This window comes from Talpa occidentalis, unplaced genomic scaffold (assembly GCF_014898055.3).
Source record: "Talpa occidentalis isolate TD23 unplaced genomic scaffold, MPIMG_talOcc4v2.1 talOcc4.4, whole genome shotgun sequence".
In the NCBI taxonomy this organism is placed as follows: Eukaryota; Metazoa; Chordata; class Mammalia; order Eulipotyphla; family Talpidae; genus Talpa; species Talpa occidentalis.
In genome coordinates, this window is record NW_023604295.1 from 112691898 (window position 1) to 112714849 (window position 22952).

General features: G+C 37.6%; 1 protein-coding gene across 16 annotated transcripts in view; it reads left to right on the forward strand.

Moving 5' to 3' along the window:
* UNC5D (unc-5 netrin receptor D) overlaps positions 1 to 22952 on the forward strand; it is a 726786-nt gene that overhangs the window by 598389 nt on the left and 105445 nt on the right. The gene's annotated exons all lie outside the window — the stretch shown is intronic.

Sequence of the window (22952 nt, forward strand, 5' to 3'; positions counted from 1 at the left end):
GAAATAAGTGGTCACATATAGTATACTTGTTCATAAAATTCAACTATTTCAGTTTTATTTTTCCAAGCAAGAAAAACATAATATTTTGAGTTTTTTTCAGCATGCTTCAAATAGTAATTTTTTTAGAGTTCATTGAATTAACAGTTGTTTCATTTGGATTCTAAAAAGCTATCATTCTCTCTTAAATTGGGTTTTCATATTCTTCTGGTTTTAGCCAATTATCATATGGATATTAGCCAAAAACATTGTCATCATCTCTTATGGAGATGAAAGTCTCCTGGTTCTATAACAAGTATCATGTACATTGTCTTCTCAGTTGGTGATATTGGGCGAGTGCCCATTTCTTTAGGGTATATAATTGGTATCCAAGGAGTCATGCATAGAAATAATGGACTTTGTAACGATCTCCTTGACTCCTTTTGTACTTCAACTGCTCTATTAGAATAACATTGATCATTTTGATACTTACTCATAATAAGAAGCAATATGATCATCATTTTATTTTTTATTTTTTTTTATTTTTTAAAGATTTATTTATGCATACAAGAGCTGGGGTGCAGTCCTGGAGGTGTGGGAGGTGTGAGGGGATTCACCAGAGATAGAGTGGGGGGCAGAACAAGTGGACTGACTGAAATACACTGCTGAGGGGAGTAGCAGGCAAGACAGGAGAGGTCTGCTGTGCCATGTGGGTCACCAACCTGGCCAGGGAGCAAACACGTGCTGCAGTGACTGCGGATAGCTTCATAGTTCTGACACTTAACCCCATGCGCCACCAGGGAGGCCCATGATCATCATTTTAATAATGACTATTTCATAAGAAACAGATATTAGGGAGCTCCAGACATAAATTTCATTCCTTTAAGAAGTTTCCAGTTTAGTTGAGGATATAGAATTTATGAAAAAGATGATGCTAATTCCCAGTTTAGGGTATAGACAGTAAGTGCTTAAGAAATTTTGAGAAGAAAGGTAAAATAGTCTGATAAAGAGATCATTATGTGCAGGGCAATTCTCCAAGATAGCCTGGCATAAACAGAAGAAAAGATGCCAGTGGCCAAATAAACAGCTTCACTGTGTAGACTTTTGCAAAGAATTCATCAGTTTTGCCAGATATAACTTTATATTTTAAATTTCAATAGTACAACAAAGGCTTCAACTTTATTTCTATAAAATACTATCCAAATGTGCATGGAGTAATAAATTGAGCACTATTCCTAACGCATTAGTTGTTCAGTAAAAAGAACATACTGCAATTTTCAAGTTATACTTATGTAATCTAAGGATGAGCCTTCCCCTCGAGAGTCTCCTTCTTCCCTAAGGAAAGACAGAATCTGTCTCATGTCCCTCCAGAGCCACACAGCTATGCAGCCAGCTGACATGCAGGTGGCAAAACCTCTCCTCATATGCCCTTCTCTAGCATGAGTCATAATTTATTTTACTTCCAGGCTCTTGAAACAGCTGCAGGACAGTACTTCAGTGCAAAGGATGTGTGGTTAGCTGGGTGCACTTAATTCATTGTCTCTAATCTTCATTCTTCCCAGGTCAGCCAAGCAAAACTTGGTCTCCTGGTGGCACAGGGGTTAAAATCTCAGTGCTGTCAAGCACTTGCCAGCCACTGCAGCCTGGGTTGGATTCCCAGACCTCTCCTATCTCACCCACTGCTCCCCTAGGCAGTGTGTTTTAGTGGATCCGACTGTTCTGCTCCTCACTTTGTCTCTGGTGAATCCTCTAACCCCTCACACCTCTGGCCTGCACCCCACTTTTGAATGCATAAATGAGTGAAATAAGTCTTTAAAAAAATAAAGTCTATGACGTTTCACTGAGACATTAATGATTAATGAAAAGGGAATTCTACCAGAGAAAGCAAAAAATTTGACATGGTAGATTACATGTGATTTTTTTCCCTGTCATTCATTCAAGTGAAAAGTCACAAGGTTTCTGTTTTTGAATATACCCCATGTCCTATCTTTTCTTGGTCTTCTCCCATTCTATCCTCAGGTTAGGTCCTGGGGAGAGCCACTTCCTTTGAACTTGCTTAATGCAAACCTTTCCTCTTTTTGGGAGTGCTGTCTCTCACTGTTGGGTTTGGCCTGGACCCAAAATTAATCTTCTCCATATTTTTGCAATAACAGTATATCCCCCAGGGTGTGAAATGCTTGCACTAGACCGCACAGGGGAAGCCATAGCAGCACAGTGCAGAGTGGAGTCTGGTGCTGTAGTTTTTCAATCTCTGTGAAAGAGTAAAGTACATGTCTTCTCATTTTTCTTAACTTCCAACAGCTTTTTAATAATAAAACAATAGGCAGACACATACATTTCTCCCAAAACTTATTTATGAATTTTCTGTTATGGTAGTCTGGTAACATAGTCAACACTTAACTATAGGTAGGTAGGTAGATAGGTAGGTAGATAGATAGATAGATAGATAGATAGATAGATAGATAGATAGACATGCTAGACAATATATTATCTATTATATATATATTATACTATCTTTCTAATAATGTAACATATAAGTTAATATGTATTATAATATATATGACATATTGGATGGTATCTTAACCATGGGAAAGTAGCTTAACCTTATGCATTATATACATATTTACTAATAATAAAACAAGTTGAACTTTGATTACTCTTTGTACACAAAGACCTGACTGAAAGTTTGAAAATACTGATAATTTTTCAGTTATTTGCAGTTTGGGCCAGATTGGCTTCTTAGGTATAGTATGTACTTACATGTAGTATGTGCTTACACTAATCTCCATATGCAAAAGAGGGTAGTGTGGAGGTTTATAGTCCTTATCCAAGAAACCTGGAGGGTCAAGTTCCAATTTTAAATAGTAATTATTGAACATTTCCAATATTTTACTGATACTGTGAGACCTTCAACAAGTTTGAAATCCAGAGAGGGGAACATTTCAACTTTAAAAAAGGATTTGGGCCAACCAGGGACCCTATTACAACTTCGTAAGCAAAATGAAAATTTAGACAAAACTTGGAAAAGTCAGACAGTAAGACAAGAAAGGTTCGAAATAAAATGTTCTAAGTTATTAGCACCAGAGACATAATAACTACACTGTAGGAAGATATCTCAACATTATAGGTGAGTTAACAAGTGTACTTTTTAAAATATCATTCTAATTCTTCATAGAACCCACATCTGCGTAGGTTGATTTTCTTCCTCCCTGGAGCTGAAACACAAATTACATAGCTTCCACAGATTAATGACCTTTAAGAGGTCAAAATGTTACAAAATGAAGAAAGAACTTCATTTTGTCTATATGGGAAATTATTGGTTTTAAAACATTTTAAAAACTGTAACTAGAAGTATGTTATATCTGCAAAAGATATTGTATGAGTGATGTCTATTCACTATAGGTGTGTCAGCATTCACCCATCAACATTTAGAAAACTGCTTTAGTTGGAATTAAAATTATAATCTTTTCCCCTCAAATATGCTGTTGCATCTTTGAAGTCAGTGAATACATCTTTTTCTCTTTTCTATCCCATTTAACACAGAACAAAGTACAGTACATGCATAGATGCTCTACAAATAGATATGTTGGTGGTCTGAGAGTACCCAGATGTTGCATGATATTATGAAATAACATTTCAAATGGGTAGGATTAGATGGGGGGAAAGAAAGTGACCTTTAGGAAAGATTCATAAATGAAATATTTTTTAAATGTCCAATTGCGTAGAAAAATGGAAGTCAGTATGACAGTCCATGTGGCCCTGGGACTAAGATAAATCATCAATGAAGATAAGAGATAGGATGGCAAGGTGGCACTAGCTGAATGGTTAAAATTATGTTATGCTGTGCATTTTTATTACACTTTGTTGTTTGTTTTCCTTCCTTGGGCCTTAGGAATAGAAGTAGAAGCTGATTTATGAGTTGAGAGTCAGTGCAGAGTGTCAGATTTCTATAATGAGATTATATATTAAATCTAATGAAGGGAAAATATGCTTACCCAAACCAAATGACAGCAGCGTGATTAAACGACTCAAGATCCCTCGATGGATTTGTTTAGACAATATTGCAGGTAAAGTGACCTCCTCTTCTGCTAGGTTTGTGATCAATTCTGTGAAATGAAGATTTATGTCTTTTATTATTCTGATGACATAACAATATGATCATAGACGCAAACATGAACAAGATGGAAGTAGTAGCCAAGTGATATGGTGTGGATATGGAGTAGGTTTGTTTCGATTAATCATCTATGTTACATTGTATGGTGACTCCCGAATTCCTCAGAGCACTTCACTTATGCACTTCTGTTTATTCCTTAACTAGGATCTTCAGGGTACATTTCTGCAAGCACACACAGCATGTGTGGACATATAACCACATGCCTACACAGACTTGGAGGTATGAGTTCATGCACTATCTTGAAGGTGACAGTGACTTAAATAGATACTGTCCTCAAAGCATATGCATGCCCAACAAGAATGGTTGGGCACATTGGAGGCTGCACGTTGCTGAGGCATTGGTGAGAGCATTAGGAAGGACTTGGTGGTAACTGGACTTTCACAGGATCAAGAGTTGAAAGGTTTGATAGATACAGGTTCTGTGTGTACCAGCACCAATACCACCACCCATTCTTGAGAAAAAGAAAGAATGAATAGTTAGAGTAGCACTTAATCCTGTGGAAGAAAAATTTGCATAAATGATGAAAACAACCATTGATGGGGTGATTTAAAGATTTCATTTTTTAAAACCGCCACTCATATCTACCAGCTTTCATTTTCCCATTCTTGATTGAAGTTCCACTACTGCAGAGTCATTTCTTAGATTAAACCTTTTTGCCACAATTACAATGCAAATATCCACGGGGCTATGACATTTATGTACACACCAAATAATTATCTTCAGATCCTATTTCTGTGGGCAGAACACAACAGAAGGAGAATGATTGAGAAACATGGGACAGAGAGAGAATGGGTGAAACAATAAATGTAGAAGAAAAGGGTTTGCCCATATTGTGTTTTTTGCCTAGAGCCAACTATGGAAAATGAAGACTGATGCATGGTTTTCTCTTAGTAGCTTCCTCCTCTCTCTTTTAGTGCCTCCACTGCTGTTTTCTCCTTTAATATTCATGTGTCTGAGGTCTGTGATCTGTAACCAAGACTTCATGGTATTTAGCGTTGCCACATGCAGATACTTTTAAGAGTTACTGCATTAAAGATCATTTTCTCCTGGAGCATTCTGTACTTGCTGGTGGTGTTTATCACCCAGCGTTTAGTTCTGATCCCAGTAATGTATGCAGAACCGAAGACACCCCTTCATCACTCCGATCCTTCTGGGAGTTAGTATATGTTGTAAAAGAGGGGAAATGGGAAAGAAGGAAGATGGGGGGCAATAAGGGGGGAGCAGAGTTGCTCTCTCTCTCTCTCTCTCTCTCTCTCTCTCACTCTCTTTCTCTGTATATATAGATATCGAGAGAGAGAGAGAGCAAGTGAGCTCGCTGGAGAGCCTGAACGAAATCCATTGAGATAAAATAATGCCATGGACTAGACAGTCAGGGAGGAGGCTTGGGAATAGATGGATTCCCTCCTCTTGGGGCTGCCTATTTGCAGCAGATTCTGGCAGGAAACCACCAACTCTCTCACTCTGCCTAGGTTTTCCGTTCTCTTATTACATGAAATGAGCCCAGAGTAAGCCACCATTCTCCTCCCCCTACAAATCTCCAAATCCTGAGGTGTGTATTTAGGAGTTCTGAGGATCCTAGGTAATCATAGAGATAGTGAAAAGATGACTAAGAAATTTCTCTCGAACCCTTTTCAAGTTAAACACCACAAAGCATAGCACTTTGCACAGAGTTGCTGCAGACAGGAAATGTCTGTGAAACTCGCTGGCAGAGAGGAGCTGGTGTAAAAGGTGCTGACGTACTGTATGTAGTGGTTGACACGGTGAGATTCCTTTGCTGACAACAGAGAAAACTTGGGGCCTAGAATCTAATTTTGGTGAGGCATGTACATTCTTGTGTCTTCCTTGTTTCTGGTTTAATTTTAATTAAAGTTTTGTAATTCTTTTTTTCTAATTTAAAAAAATTAATTATAAAATTTGTTGTGCTTTAATTTTTAAAATTTAGTTGCTTCTGGTTTGTTTCTCATTAAAATCCATGAGGAGGATTTGTGGATGAAGCCCTATATTTTCAGAGTTTAATGGAGAGAAACCACAGAAAGACCCCAGAACCCCTCACCAGAAGGCATCATCTGCTTTATGAACTACTGCAACTTCAATAAAGCACAGGGCCTGCCTTGACTCTTCCATCCAGGCAGTAACTCTGACTACAGATGGGCCTGCCAGACCACGTCTTATTATAGAACCCATTTTCACTTATTGGCCTTAATACTGCTAAATCTTCTTATTTACCATTTATTTTACGTATGTTTCTGCCTACACTTGTGCTGCTTTAGACTCTGTGTTTGTTCCCTGAGCTGCCACACATCATTACCTTAGATTCTAGAACTACCTTTGACAAGATCGGGAAGCCTGAGGAGGCCTGGGCCAGTCCTTTGGACACGCAGCACCCCCAGCCTTCTTGCTGGCCAGAAGAAGCACTTATGTCCAGTTGTCTGTCCTTGTCATGCTGTGGTTTACCGCTTTTCTGAAACCACTCTCAGTCACAAGTGCACATCATTTACTTAAGCAACTAAGTGCTGCTGTTAGCTTATGATTTCCTTGATTCCTTAGTGCACCCAGCAGTGAAACCAGTGGCTCTTCTGACTGTGAGGGTGCCTTTGGCTTTTTTCCAGTTTCACGGCGCTTCCCTTCTGCCCTTCCAGATTCTGTGGCTAAGGCTCTAGCATCAGTTCGCCAACACTATTTTCTCACAGGAAAAAGGACAAAGGGTTGCAAAACACATTTTCTGCTGCCAGGACTGATTACTCTCATAAACGTGTATCAATTCCAGTGCTTTCTCTTTATAAACTGCATAGGAAGCATGCGTCTTTGAATCTCTTGCTTTGAGCAGAGTCAAAGGAAACTAAACAAAAGCTTTTTAAAATGTGCACAGTAGTTAAGACCAATTTAAGTGAAAATGGGTTCTATAATAAGACGTGGTCTGGCAGGCCCATCTGCAGTTAGAGTTACTGCCTGGATGGAAGAGTCAAGGCTGGCCCTGTGCTTTATTGAAGCTGCAGTAGTTCATAAAGCAGATGATGCCCTCTGGTGATAACACATTACCGCCGAGGTTGATAGGGATTGCAGATGTGTGGATGAGAAAGTGAACAACTACACTTGGTCTGTGATTGTGGGAAATATATGAGCTTGTACAAGATGAGTCTTGGTTTAAAGCAAAATATATACTTACAGGGAGAGGGAAAGAGTCTTTGTCTCCAGAGTTCTGAAAGGGAGGGGAGATACAGAACCTAGAACAGGTTCTACCAAATTCTCCCTACAAACATTTATCATTTCCCTATGATCATTTCTACACAAGCAAATCCAGGCTAAAAATGAACAGCTCTAAAAAGGAAGTGAAGTCCAATGGTCAAATGTAAGTTTGGTGGAATGGGGGAGGCTAGCCCCTGCATCTGTTCTAGGGAGCCATCGAGAGGATTTGCTACTTACCAACCAATGTGAACCTAAAAAGGTGGGCTTGGGCCACTGATGCACACCAGGAGCAGCACAGAGCAGAGGAAACAGAGCTGAGCCGACACTCACGTAGTCTGAGACTGCCCAGAGCATAGCAGAAAATGACTGTGTGATCCTCTTAGCACCTCCTGGTCAAACAACCTTCCTGTCCTTACTCCAGTTCATAGTATTCTAAAGACAGATCCAACCAAATCACATTTTGCTGATCTTAATCACTAGAGAGACTGACACTACTGACTGTTCTCCCAGCTGTAGCCTGTTTGATGGTTTGAGCCACTTGGCCTAACAACTTGAGTCTTCGTGACAAGTTAAAACTCCACAGGGAAATAAGGAAGGTGTTGGCTTTTAGTACTCATTTCTCTAAGTCTGTCTAGACCACACAGGTGCTGGTGGTGGTGAGGAGGGTGGAGTGGAGTGCAGTGGCGAGGGTGAAATGTGTAGGTGTGAGCAAGACACAAAAAGAGAAGACAGGAAGAGAGAATTTTTTTTCAAAATCGGGCAAAGAATTGGGTCATGATTTTTCCTAAATATAATGCCTTCACTTCTACCCCAGGCACTATAAGCACTTTGTAAAATGACTAAAAGAAGTATCGAGTGGTTGTTTTGAAGTATACTCTGTACATTTATAAAATGCAGATGAGAAGTGGTTGGTTTACTAATGAAGGGTAAAAAAACTGTCTAGTAACTTTTATATGTAACATAAGCACGTTTTATATACTGGAAAGGACAGACTATAAGAAACTGAGTTGTGACCATCAGCCAGATGTTGACTTTTTTTATATTAAACTAGTTACAGTTTTATCCAATATCCAGAAATGATTGATTGTTCTCCTCCAGGAGAACAACATATCAGATATGCTTCTGATGTTTGTGCCCTCCACTTATTGACCACAATTGAAAGTCAGAGGTACTTAAAGGGCAAAGTAACCTCATCTCAACTCAACAATTATAAAGTTATTTTATGGTTTGACCTATAAAGTTATCACCATCAACTTGAAGCCCCAAAACAAGTATTGTTTCCATCAATGGTTATTCTACAGTGCCTGTTGTAAAATGCACTTTATTCTCAAACCAGAAACACCACTCGTTGAGTGTTGCTGGGAGGTTTGTTTTGCTAGATGGGTGAAAACTTCTCCCAGCACATCAGTGAAAATGCAGGCAAGAGAAGCACTTGACCTTGAAAGTCCTGGACCCCTTGTTTTTGTTAAGGGTACAATTTGCCCAAGGGAGGAACTTCTGAGTCATGCGTATGTCCTTAGTTCTTTCATTCACCCTGGCTGTCACTCAGTGATTACTGTGCTGCAAATTCTATTTATTCTACATTGTCTGCTATCATCACGGAACAGCTTTATTCAGGACCTCACCATTTTTCACCCTGAGCAGAGTAATGATGTCTGATCTGTCCTCTCTAGTTCACGTTGTCAACTGTCATCTTCTACACTGGTGCCAGAATGGTTTATGAAAACAAAGTTCCTTTCTGTGACTCCTTAGTACCTTTAGGCTTGAGTTTGAATTCCTTCAGCGCAGGGCCCCTATTTAATCTAACACTGTTCTGGTATTGTGTTTTTGCACTACTAAGTTTGCACTGTAAGTGAACCCATGAAACTACATGTTCCTGGAATCTGCTACCACATCACATTAATTTGCTGCTTTACACTTTAACAAAAATCCTTTCATCCACAATTTCATTTTCAACCTCCTAAAATGCCCTACAAAGTAGGGGGAAAGTAGGTGCCATTTTTCTCATTTTACAGAGGAAGAATAGGGGATTGACTACACACTGATTTAATAGGTGAGTATAACCCAGACTCTTGATAATCTTGATAATCTTTATGTAGATTATAGAATTTATGAATTACCTGTGGAGAAAATGCAATGCATACTTTTATGGTCTGGTATCCTACTGTTCTTCTGAAACCCACGTCCAGCTGATTCTTTATGAACTGCATAATCATTTAAGATGTACATATTTACATTTATTTTTCCAAAAAAAATAAAATATTTAATTTCAGAGTTGGTTATTTTTTTTTCTTTTTTTGACAATTCTAATAATGACTTTTCTTTGTGGAATGTGTTATTAGGGACTAATGCTCCAAGCTCCTGAGAAAAATCTATAATCACCTCTTTTTCCAAATAAGTAATATGGAAAGTTGGACTTCTCAAGGTCAATAAACTGCCAAACATGTTACATACAGGCAGCTGTAAAGTCATAAAACCATGATGGATAGGAGTGGGGAGAACTGTGGACTCATCTGTACATTGCATAGGAAACAGGTGTCACCCCTAGTGATATTAATGGGATATTGTAAACTCATTTTACTACCAGAATTTAAATTAAAAGGGAAGGAGGGGTTTTGGAGGAGAGGCTCTTGAAAAATCTCATTTTCAGCAAGTTAAAAAAAAAAGTCACAAAGGCAATTTAGTTTATTTTTTAAACATTCCCTGTAGTGTTGTGAAGACTAAACAACAGCTTTGAGCTAGTTCATAAAAACCAAAATGTAAAAAAGAGGAGGATAAAAACTGGATAGGAACAAATAGGAAACCGTCCAACTTAATTGACCAGGCTGATTAAAATGAGAAATATAAACACCCTCCCCAAATGAGGAACTGTAGGATATGCAAAGTCATTTCTTCAAATTCCTCCTGGAATGTTTGCAACCCATGTTACTACCTGTGTTATTTAAAAAATAAAAGCAGAAATGAAAAACCCAATTTTACTAATGGAATTGTAGTCAACTGAGTTTAACTGTGACATATGAAAGTAATATAATTTCATTTAAATTTCCCTCAATGGGTTTAGAGGTTAAAGTTTTAGTACAGTGACTCATTATCCATGATGTACAACGTGTTGATATTATGCAAAAATTAAGAAGTTGTCTAAGATCACTAGGTAAGGACAGTTATAAAGATAAAATGTTGTGTGTGACAATCAGCCTGCTAGTCATTTAGAAATAGATTGTTTTTCTAGTTAATATATTAGTTGATGGAAGAGAAAGATAGGCAATTTTGAGGGAATTTGTTTACTTCTTAGAGACTAGAAGTATTAGAATTGTGGTTTTTTTTTTTTTTTCTTCAAGCTTGGGAACATGTATTTAATTAAAATAGCTCCCCCCCACACTTCCAGTTTATTAGCATGATGTACATTGTAGAAAGTAGGGTAGACTAGATTATGATAAGGTAGCAAACAACCTAGAAACCTCAGTGGCTTAAAACAACAAAGATTTATTTCTCTCTCATGACTCCACCAAACTAAAAAGAGACCAAAAGATGCAACCGTGCTTATAAAGGAGAGAGTCAGAATTATTTTTAAATACCTCATAGTAACTGAGGAACCCATCAAGAAGATTACTGAAAATTCTACCATGTAACATTTGGTTAACTACCTTCCGTGTGTGTGTGTGTGTGTGTGTGTGTGTGCGTGTGTGTGTGTATGTACACACATACACACACATGTGTTTAAATGTAGAAATGATACAAATACAGTTTGTGATCTACTTTGTTTACACTCAATATTGTCTCATGTACACATTCTATTAAGATGCAAATACATTTATTTTGATAATTTTATAGTATTTCATTGAGTAATCATGCATAATGGGCTTGATCTATTAATGAACATTTAGGCTGTTTTCAGTTTCTTCATTATTATAAACAAGGCTGTAGTGAATATCTTAATACTAATCTCTCTAGATTTCTATTATTCCACTGGAATAATAAGTGGAAATTTACATTAAATTCTATCAGTAATTTCACTTTTGTTTAAAACTTGCAATATTGCCCCACAGAAGAGATGTGCTAATTTAAACTATCACAAAAAGAAATTGTAAACATCTAGTTCTTTGTAACCCTGCATAATTTCAATTTTTGCCATGGTCATAGGCTCAGTGAATTCCTATTTTAAGATGATAAGGTTCAAATGCTTTAATATCTGACAAGTAAGAAAAGCATCTATCCCTTCCTTATTTCTGTAAGAAGGAATCTAAATCCAGTTCCACATGTTAAACTTGAAGTATCTTTGAAACATACAAAAGTAGATGCTTAGTGGGGATCAAAATATAAGAGACTGTAACTCAAGAAAATCAATGAACTATAGTTCATCAATTTGGGAGTATTTTATGTCTCATGGTGAATGGCACATTAGTCTGATAGGGAGACTTGGTATGGTTAGAGGTAGAGATGGGCATAGTCCTGAGACCTGAAGAAATATGAAAATGCCAACAAAAGAAACAGAACAGGAGTGACCAGAAAGGCACAAAGAAAGTGGGGCTATAAAAAGCAGAGAGAGAGTATATTCAATAATGGTCTTGAAAGTCAAGTAAGGACTCAAAAGCGTGTGCATTGAATGTAGCCTCTTGGACATCAGATCACTGATGACCAGCAGAATGCTGAGAATGTTTGTATCTTTGATGCTCAGTTTTGTTTTGGTTTTAATTGTGAAAGTGAGGTTGATGATGTCCACCCCATCAAGAGGTGTAAGGTATGGAAGAATCTGCAATAGCATGGAGGCTTAGTGTGTCATCTATACAGTAAATAGTTCTTCTCACTTTCCTTCTCTTCTCCCTCTCCCATCTCCCCAGACCTCTCATCCTTTGTAACAGTAAAATCCATTGTGTTTCCTACTCTATATCATTTTGTCTTTGTTAATAATGGGCTATATTTTGAGCACCTCTTTAATGTTTATTTCCTTAAGTGCTGGGCACGAATCTAATAAATAATCTTAGCCAATTAAATTGAATTGCCTTTCAGATCTGAAATTTGGAGACTGAATCTGTTGCCTCTTTCACAAAATGTTTGATTCTCCCATACTCTTTTCAGGTTGACAATAGTTAACAAGGCAACAGGTTCTATTTATAATAAGAAGGCAAAATGAAAGCAACATGAATAGCAGTGGGTAACCGTTGCAAAACAGCACTACATTTCTGCACAAAGAACTTTTGTTTAAAGCAGGTAATGACAGACTTAGTCACAGTTTTATTCCTAATCAATATTGTGGGAGAGAATACAAGAGCTGATGTGAATTACTCTCTTAGATTTAAAAGCACTATCTGAACCACTGATCTAGAGAAATTATCCATATAAGTCTTTAGACCTTGAAGTTGGTTATTTTGCAGTTGTGTTATTATATTTAGCATGATTTTTCCCCCTTTTCTTTAGGGCATGTATATTTTCTTCTTTTATGGTGGCTTTGTGTCTCTCAACTGAAAGGACACTTGTATGGGGTGTACAGTAATCAAAGGGACCGAAGATGAATGAGTGTAGAGTCTTTTTGTTAAAGCACCATTAACTCAGCGGCATCTACCTGGAATGTAGATGCACTTTGCTGATTTCATTTTGATAATGCTGTAAGCTGGTCTCTGATAATTGCCTTCTGTAATTGGAACAAATTTATGATTATGCTAATTCATTCTCAGCCTCCCAATATATAGAAGCTGAGCTAATCCATATCTGTCCCTGATTTTCCTTTATAGATCATTACATGATTAGCCTCTCACTATGTCTGTTCTGTTCTCAACAGATTTGATTTCTCAAATGGCATGTGTATATGTATGTATGATATGCATTTGATTATCTTTTTCTTACTGTATGTAACTGAGATACCAGCTTTTAAAACCAGTCTATGATAAGAACATTTAAGATTTTTAATGTGTTGATCCTTAATAAGATAGCTATTTTCTCAGCACAGGAGCATGTATTACATGGTAGCAGGGAATAAAAACAAGAACTGCTAATTAATATCACCTCACCACAACCTTAAAACCTTATTTACATGCCAGAGATTATGGGAGGAAACGTGAATACAGAGACAGTTTTGAGTCTCTGAACGAAAACTCTTTATAATCTTGCTAGAGGTTGTCCCATTCTAAAATAATCCCTTTAAATGAAATGGCACCTTACACTGTTTTAGATCATTCTTTGTGATATCAAGCCTTGGAAGCTTCTCCTAGGTGTTGCTTCATCAAAGATTCAAAACCAGGATTCTGTTTCCTCTAGCAGATGGGAACCTGCACAGGTAGAATTAGCAAAGAGCAAGATCAGACACACTATCAGAAACACAGCTAAAGAGGGAATGGCAGTAGGAGCCCCTACAAATCATCTTTTGATTGCATCTCTCTCCCCATTCTTATATTTATGTTTCATCTGTTGAAGTTTCTTTTCCCTCTGATCATCGTTCTTCCAAATGCTTTACATTAATGTAAAGATATCTCATTCTTCGCTCATGGTGCTGTTACAGTTCCAGTAAAGAATGGATCTGGGTGTTCATGTTCCAGAGACCATTTTCCTGTCAAAACGAATTAAAAAAAAAAAAATAACACGAGACTCCACCAGAGTTTCATAACTGAAACAGGGAAGTTAAAGGACAACACTGCTCTGACAAGAGACACACTGTCAGAACATAAAGTTCCATAATCAGAATCCAGGCTTCTACAGACATACTCGTGTCTGTCACTCCATTCAGCATCCAGTAGTGTGATTCTGTCTGTGATCACTAGATTTCTGTCATCTACCTGGTTCTGCTGCTGTGGCTTCACGATTAAGCTGAATTTCTGCTTTCTTTTGTGATGCATAATCAGATAAATGAGACTAACTTGAAGAAACTGCAGTGTAGGTGGCTTTAAAATCAATCTATAGAGTCTGGGGAGAAAAGGAAAGACAAAGAGGGAACATGATAGGACTGTTATAAATAACTTGAAGGAAATATTATCAAGGAGAGAGCAGAGGACAGGTGACATCTAATCTGAAAGTGGCAAAGCAAGTAATGCCCTAAACTAATACTGGCAGATAATATGTTCCAGAATGTGAAGAGTGTCGTCATGTAGCCAATGGTTAAATTCCAGTTAAAACTAACTGAAGAATAACAATTCAGCTAATGGGAAATGTTAAATTTGAGTAATTTTTATTTTAATCTCTAGTAATCCTGGCCACATTCTGAACATCCTGACCTGTTAATATAATCAGAATGTATGCCTTCAAGTGAATGCTGTCATTTAAACCATGCCTCTGGGAAACTATACACTTACTCTAACAATGTTGCTTTTGTCAAGATAATTTTTGCAACTCTCACATAAAAATGATCATAAAATCAACAAATATGTTTTCAAAATTATCATCAATGGTGATATTCCTCCATATTTCAATACAATTTTGTAAATAACATAGTTATCCCACCCAAAGCTAGCATATGATATGGATGACTGAGCACAGTGGTTAAAGACTAATATGGGAGTTGACCTCGGGCAAGGCACTTAATATCTGTTTCTTTATCTGGAAAATGGGCAGGGAAGGGTAATAAAAATGGTTTCAATTGCATAGATATGTTTCAAGGATTAAACTAACACATGCATATTGTTTAAAAGAGTACTTGACACATAGTGATTGCTAAAGAAAGACTACACTCTTATTTTTAGGCTGAAAAATCCATTTGATTTAAATCACGATCTGATTTAAAGTGAATGAGGAATTTCTTGGGGTTGGAAGTCCAGAGGCTTCCTGTTCCTGTGGAACCCTGTCTTTACTTCTGCCTGGTTTGTACTATCCCCTGCCTCCTGTTCTTGAGTGTCATTGCAGCTTAATCTCTCACCAGCTAGAATGTTCCTTCTCTCTGTTCACTCACACAAATCCACTTATTTTGTAAGATGGCAACTTTACAAAACATTTGGGAGGTTATATGGGAAGTGACCACATTGTGTACTTGGGGACCTTCCAGAGCTACCTCACAAACCCCCTATGAGAGCCCTGCTATCTTCACCCAGGCTTACTGGACAAGATCGCCTTTTCAGGCTATCCTTGGATGTACTGGGGACTAGACCATTTATTATACTTGCTTAATTCATACCTTGAGTGAGTAAATGTAGTTCATCTTGAGACCATATGTAGCCACTATGCGATATTAGTTATTCCCAGAGTGTGAGCACACTTCAGAGCTTCTACAGGTTCCATTCTGACCATCACAGTCAAGCCAATATCTCAATAAAGCAAGCCATATGAAGTTTTGTCTTCCAAGTGCATTTAAAAAGCTATATTTAAACCATAGTCTGTAACGTGTGCATAGCATTATGTAAAAAAAAAAAAAAAAAAGAAAAATGCACATGGCTTTATTAAAGCGAGACGTGTGACTTCAGTCCACCTGGAACACTTAAAAGGTCATTATAGTTATTAATTTCCCTAATTTCAATATTTTTGTGTCTCAGGGAATAGAGAAGCCCTAAGAGTGGGAGAGAGATGGAGAAAATCTGTCAGTAGAATAATCAGAGCCCACACTCTGGAGAAATAGTCCAACATTTATATAGGGACACAATTCATGGCACCCCCAGACAAATAAAATAATAACATTAAAGACCATGGATCATAGATCATCATAATAGATATAATAACTACTAAAAAATTTAAGACATTGTGAGAATTATCAAAATGGGACACACAGATGTAAAGTGAACACACGCTGTTTGAAAAAATGGTTCAGAGTTTGAAGCAGGATTGCCCCATCCTTCAAATTCTAAAAGCTGCAATGTCTGCAAAGTGAAATAAAGCAAAGTGAAATAAAACAAAGCACATATGTATATTTAAGAACAACTACACCAAAAAAAAATGTATCTCTTCTAGATCACATCTATATTCAACCGAGGATCTAAAGCAAAGAATAATACTCCTTGACCCTATCCCTAAAAATGCAGTTTAAATTTCATTGTGGGTATATGTAAATCATACCAGTCTCTAATTTGCAAATACATCACTTTAGTTAGAACATTTATTCCACACTTATTCTCAGAAGTAGGTTCTCTGCAAGATATAAGATTATTTAAAATATTCATATTCTTAAGGAACTTGCTAAATGAGCAACACAGAAAGAAAATGATCACAGGCAATAAGTAGATGGATTGAGGGTTCAAAACTTATAAATCTGAGGTTACATCTAAAATACATATGAGCAACTCAATTTTACATGGACTTCAGCAAATCCCAAGAGAAGACTGGAATTGAGAGGTAGGATACTTGGTAGATAACATCACCAAATAGCCCTCATTGGCTTTTTCTGTGGGCTATAAAGGGAGAGTTCCAAATGGATACTATCTAAAATTTAAAGGATAAGAGGTTTGTGATGTTGTAAAGGAAAAGAGATGGTCAATTAAAATGGTTTACTTTGCATTCTTTTTTTTGTTTCCAAATGGTTATAGCACCCTGACCTTCTCATTCTCTTTAGAATATTAAGAACAAGAAAAATATGAGAGTCCTGACATATATTGCATGATAGACATAAACATTTAGGTGTGAGGTCTGCGCATATACGTATGTAGATTCCTTTGTTGAAAGGTCAGGAGAAGTAAATGTTAGCACTCATGAAAACATTTTCAAATGTAACCCAGGTCTCAGATAATATAAACTCCCACAAACCATCATTCCATAACTCTTCCAAAGGTGGTCGTCTCCCTATCTGATCATACCATGTGCCTTTTGGTGAGAAAATCTATAGGCTTAACACTTTCATACCTTCTGTCCCCAGTGAACCAGAATGACTGATCAGGAACCTGCTGTCTGGCATGAAATCTAATTGTCTTTGATGGTCTGCTTTTCCAGATTTGTTTATAAACTGGAAAAATCTACAAATTGCAGACCATCTGTACATAACACTATGCTAATGAGTGCCGGCATCCTGCAAATCCATAAGCTCATTACCTCTAAATAACTAGTTTTTTCACATGCTCCTAACTGGGATTATCCATCTAAACCAAATAAGTAGCAACCTGATGAAGAATTATTTCTCTGAGGGGTAAATGCCTCCAACAACCTTCTGGAATATGAAACCTCTCTTTCAAAAAAATGACCTGTTAGCCTGAGGTCATTTGGATCAGTGATACAAATGCCCCTTACTTAGCCTCCAGGTGATCAATGTATCGATCTTCTAATGAAAATTTGAAAACTTGTATTGCTTTTGGTAAGAACTTAATTTGGACTTCTCAGTGTTGGCAATTCCTTGTAAAATAATTTCTGAACTCAGTGTACATGTCCTTATATTTGCAGAATACTGTATGTAAATCCAAAAGTCATTTTTTGCTAGTCAATCATTTCCATGAGAAAGCCTTGGGGCAATGCCAACATTCTAGTATGGCGGGGAGGCAGGTTTAATGAAAAGGAATTAACTTCAGTGAAGGACAGTGAGCTCCTCTTTCTTATGCTGTTCACTAGGGCCAGAAAATTGGTGCATCACAGTTTCTGTGGGGCAGAGGGGGTAAATCTATTTCTGGCTTATGCAATATTTTGCTTGGCCCTCATGAAATAGTAGTATTTAACAAATGAGCTATCACAACATTAGAATCAAGAAATGTTACATTAAAATATCCATTCTTGTCTTCTCATGAAAAATGAAAGATCTGGTTACACTGGTAACTATAGTCCGAACCCCAACTGTAGCTGCACATTTGCACAAGTCACGTGGCCTACGTTTTATCACAATTATCACCACTTCTGGGTGTTGCCTATTGCTAAGGCTAAGTACTGTGTACATCTGAAGACCACTATTATACATTAAAAGCAAAAGAGATTTTTAAGCAAAAATGAATTCATTCTCATTTTTCTTTGTATTTTTCAAAAATATTCATGCTTCTGAAGTGGTAAAGTAAAATGAGACAGAGATATATTTTTTAAGAAAAATGAAAGTGAGCTTATTCTTTCTTAGAAATGAAGAACAGCCCCTTGTCTTTAATATGCAGGCGGTGCATGCTGATGCCTTGCACCCAGCGTCACTTCAGTAATTTATGTTACCTCCCTGGCCCCCAGGAACATTTGAGTTTGCAACTGCTGGTGTAGAAAATGCTTTTTTTCTCTCTTATTTATTAAACTATTCTACATTAGGAGCACTTAGCTCATCAAAAATGTTTTAAAATTTCTCTAAGTGACAAAAGCATAAATCTAAGAGCAATTTGTCACTTTTATAAGCTCAGAAAATACCAAACTGATTTCCTCATAAAGATACTGTCATCAGTTAAATGGATAAACTATTAGGTTACAAATAAAAAACACCCACACTTAAGAGTCTACTGATGTGCAAGTTGTTTACAGCCATAACTGGACTGATGGCTTTTAGTCATGACACCATAAACACCAATGTTAGGCTTGTGTGTTTTTCAAGCTATGATCCAGAAAGATTCAGTCATAGACTGTGTATGTCCACAGTACATGTGAGTTGGCAGGGGCAGAATGTATGTCAAGGCCAAGTTGTGGTGGTGCAGGTTATGTACTGAGCAACTCCAGGGGACATGATTTACTTAGAGAGGATATAAATGATCTCTCCTGAAGTTATGCAAAAGTGTCTCTGGATGTACCCAACTTAGGTAGCTCAGGACCTGTCACATCTGTTGTTCTGATACCCTCACTTCTGCATCAGTTAAAAGATCTTTCCCCATTTGTCCATTTTTCATTTTGGGATTTCAGGTCAGTTTTAAATATAGGAAATATTTTATGGTTACATATAAATTTGAAAACCACTGTGCTACATGGCAAGTAAAAGATATTTTTTAAGCTAAAGGTAATTCAGATTACTAAATAGCTTTTCCTTGCATGCGCCACAATTAACTACCAGGAAGAAAAGAATAGCCATCCCTCATCTTCTTTTAAAACCTTTGCAAACAAACTGCATTTTCTCCCAATCGTTTTTGAAGCATATATATGACTTTTTTTTTGTTTTAAAAATTAATGACCCAAAATATACATCTCGCATTGTAACTCTTGTGTATTATGAACTTTTTCTTTGTTTATTGCTTGAAACCATAACTTCATAACTTTTTTTTAAAAGATTTATTTATGCATACAAGAGCTGGGGAACAGGCCAGAGGTGTGGGGGGTGAGAGGATTCACCAGAGACAGAGTGAGGAACAGAAAAGGCAGATTGACCGAAGTACATTGCTGAGGGGAGCAGCAGGTGAGTCAGGAGAGGTCTGCTGCGCCACATGGGTTGCTCCCTGGCCAGCTGGGGATCGAACTCGTGCTGCAGTGGCTGCAGACAACTTCACAGGTCACCACCAGGGAGGCCCAACTTCATAACTCTTAATGCCAGCATAATACTAAATTATATTGTTGAATCACACTGAGTTTAAACAAAGCTCTGTTGTGTAGCATGTAGCTTTGGCATTCCTTCTGTTTTTCTTTTTTTTTTTTTGCTATCAATTCATTATGGTTAAATCCTTATTTGTGGCCCTAATACTTTCCTGTTGTAAATTCCGGCAGCGTAATAAGAAGAACAAAAGGCATTACCACCTTTAAAATTATCAGATGATCATAAGTCCAGGAAGAAAACTAAAGCCAGATGCAGGGCATGAAGGGGGCTTGCTATATTAGACAAGTTTGTTAAGTCAGACTCTCTGACGAAGTAACATTTGATCTGAATGAAAGAATGAAAAGTGGGATTGAATCTGGGGATACCTGTAGGAACGCTCTTCCAGGAGGAGGAATCAGGAAGTGTTCTGGCCCTGAGGTAGAACTTGCTTTGAACTTTCTGGGACTGGAAGGAGTTTAGTAGGGCTGGAGTACAGTGACCAGGGGCAACCTGGAAGGGCTTGCGGGGTTGTTCTAAGTGGGATTTGAATCCATTGAAGGATTTTGAGCTAGAAAGTAGCATGATCTGATCCCCTTGTGAATGATCAACTGCAGTGCAAGAATAGAAGCACTGACAGTTAACAGGCAATTGTGAAGTTCCAAGAAAGGAGATAATGGTAGAGTAGTAATCGCAGAATTGCCCCATGTTCTATAAGGTCAGCAAGAACTAAACAACCACAGGAAGAAAACTCTGTGTGTGTGTGTGTGTGTGTATATGTGTGTATACACATATATATATATACACATATATACACATATATACATATATATACATATATACATATGTATATATACATAAATATGTGTGTATAATTTTAATCCTTGCTATTTTGGTGGGAAAACTTCATTTTATTATTAATTTTTTATGATTAGTGGTGTAGAATATTCAAATGTTTAATTGCATATATTCCTTTTTTTCTTCAACAAATTCTATATTCAACTTTATGCCATATTACCTAGGATGGAATATTATAATCCATTTACATGGGAGGTTGAGCTATTCAGATTATTTTTCAGATCACGGTATTATCAACTTTGTATCTATTAACTTCATAACAAGTATTTTCCCAATTTGTTGGCCACTTAATTTTGTGTATGAATTCATTTTATTTAAGTTTTCTATTTAAAACTTGTACTTGGTGATTGTGGCTTTAATTTCCTCTGGGCCTAGATTCTATGAGGAATGTTCTTTCTGATTTCCAGGTGCTGGGGCATCCTCGGTTTCTGTCTCCAGGACACTGTCCTCAGGGCTCTTTCTGACTCTCTGTTCTTTAGGAATAATTTACTTATGAACTGGGGCTAGACTTCCCTGCTTCCTGACCAGCTGTTTGGGAGGTGGGGAGGGGGTTGTATGAAAAAGAAGACAACTGAAGTTGAGACATAAGGAAACAGTTTTCTAGATGCTAAAAATAGCAAGAGTAAGGAACTAATCACTTGAAAAACAGGCCAATTTACATTCTGAATTTCTGAAAGGGTGGGGTTGTTGTCCATTCCTACTTTAAGCAGATACTTTGTTCTTTCTGGTGAATTAGTAGTGATAGTAATTTTGAAAATTCAATGCTATTGGCTCTATAATAAGCATTTATCCCAGATATTGGTAACAGTGCTACTCCCAGATCTTTCTTTGTTTCCATATTATCCATTAAAATGTAAGATGCATAAAAGAAGAAATAAAGATGATTTTGTTCATCTCTCCTTTCCCAGCTCTCTGAATAATCTCTGACATTCAATAAATATTAGAGTATTTTCCATGTGACTAAATGGATGAGTGAAATGGGCAATGTTAGGGGGGAATCTAGGATATTTTGTCCTAGACTGGTGGTCAGTGCGTTATAAAATTCTCTGGTGTCCTGCTTTGTCAGAACAGTGTTTTTGTCTGTGGGTAACTATTAGGACTATTAGTGGTACTAACATACTAGAGGGTAGTGAGGCCTTAAGGGAATCAAGGGGCCCCATGTCAGGCCTGCTATCTCCCCGCTCTGCTCCACAGAGCATTTTCAGCTCTTGATGTGTTAAAGCACTTCCCACATCTCCTCTCCTGGCATCCTTGTCTTTCCTGAAATTGACTTCTTCTAGGGTAGATTTTAGATGACTAACGAATTTTGGTAGTCCAAACTTGCGGCAATGGGGTGGCACTTGGGTAAATATCCAAGGTCATTATAGGTTTCCTTTCTGATACATCCCTTTATAATAGAGACCAACAAATCCTTATTAAACTGTATGGTTACATAACAGATGTCACTTGTTTATTGTGATAAATTAGAATTCTTTAGATTTAAACATGCAATGAGGCATTTTATTCTAAAGCCAACTTTCAGTTATCTGTGCTAATGGTAGGAGTAGTGTGATGAAAGTCCCCGTTATGGGTATGCTCCTGTGTGGTGAGATCTCTTTGTTGCAGTCCCTGTCATTGATTTCTTTTTTTTTAAAGACATTTATTTATGCATACAAGAAATGGGGTACAGGCCAGAGATGCAGGGGGGTGAGAGGATTCACCAGACAAAGCGGGGAGCAAAACAGGCAGACTGACTGAAATACACTGCTGAGGGGAGCAGCAGGCAAGACAGGAGAGGTCTGCTGCTCCATGTGTGTAGCTCCCTGCCCGGGGATTGAACTCATGCTGCAGAGGCTGCAGATTGCTTTTTAGTGCTGTGCTTAACCCCTTGCACCACCAGGGAGGCCCCCTGGCATTGATTTCTGAATTGAATTAGGGTGTTTGTGTCTGTTAAATTACTGTGTTTAACAAATGTTGAGAAATAGAGCTAACTGGTTATCAGACAAGAGGTGTGCCAATATGGCACTAGAGATTGAAGATGTGTAGATGTAGATGCAAAAGACGAAGTAAGGAAGGGAAGTATGTAAAGTAGGGCAAAAACTGGCCTCTTTTGTGAAATAGGGGAACCAGAAGTATAGTATACCTCAACATGGGGAAGATGGTCATTTAGGGGCCAGAAGATTCCACCTGTGTCTTTTTCAAGTGGTCAAGGACAGGATTAGAATGAAAACAGAAAGAGGACAGGTTCTCCAGGAGCAAACCAGAGAAAACAAAACAGAGATGTAGTAACCTTCACTCAGAGAATATGAGAAGTTCACCCAGAAGAGAAGTTGGGGGCCTAACCCAGCCTATATGCCTGTTGAATCATTGAAAGAGTACATTAATTGAAAATAGATTTTCAAAGCCAGGGAACACTGAAATTTGAATTTATGTGTCTATGATTGCCCAAGTATGTATTACTTTGGCCTTTTATACATTCCGACACCTATTAAA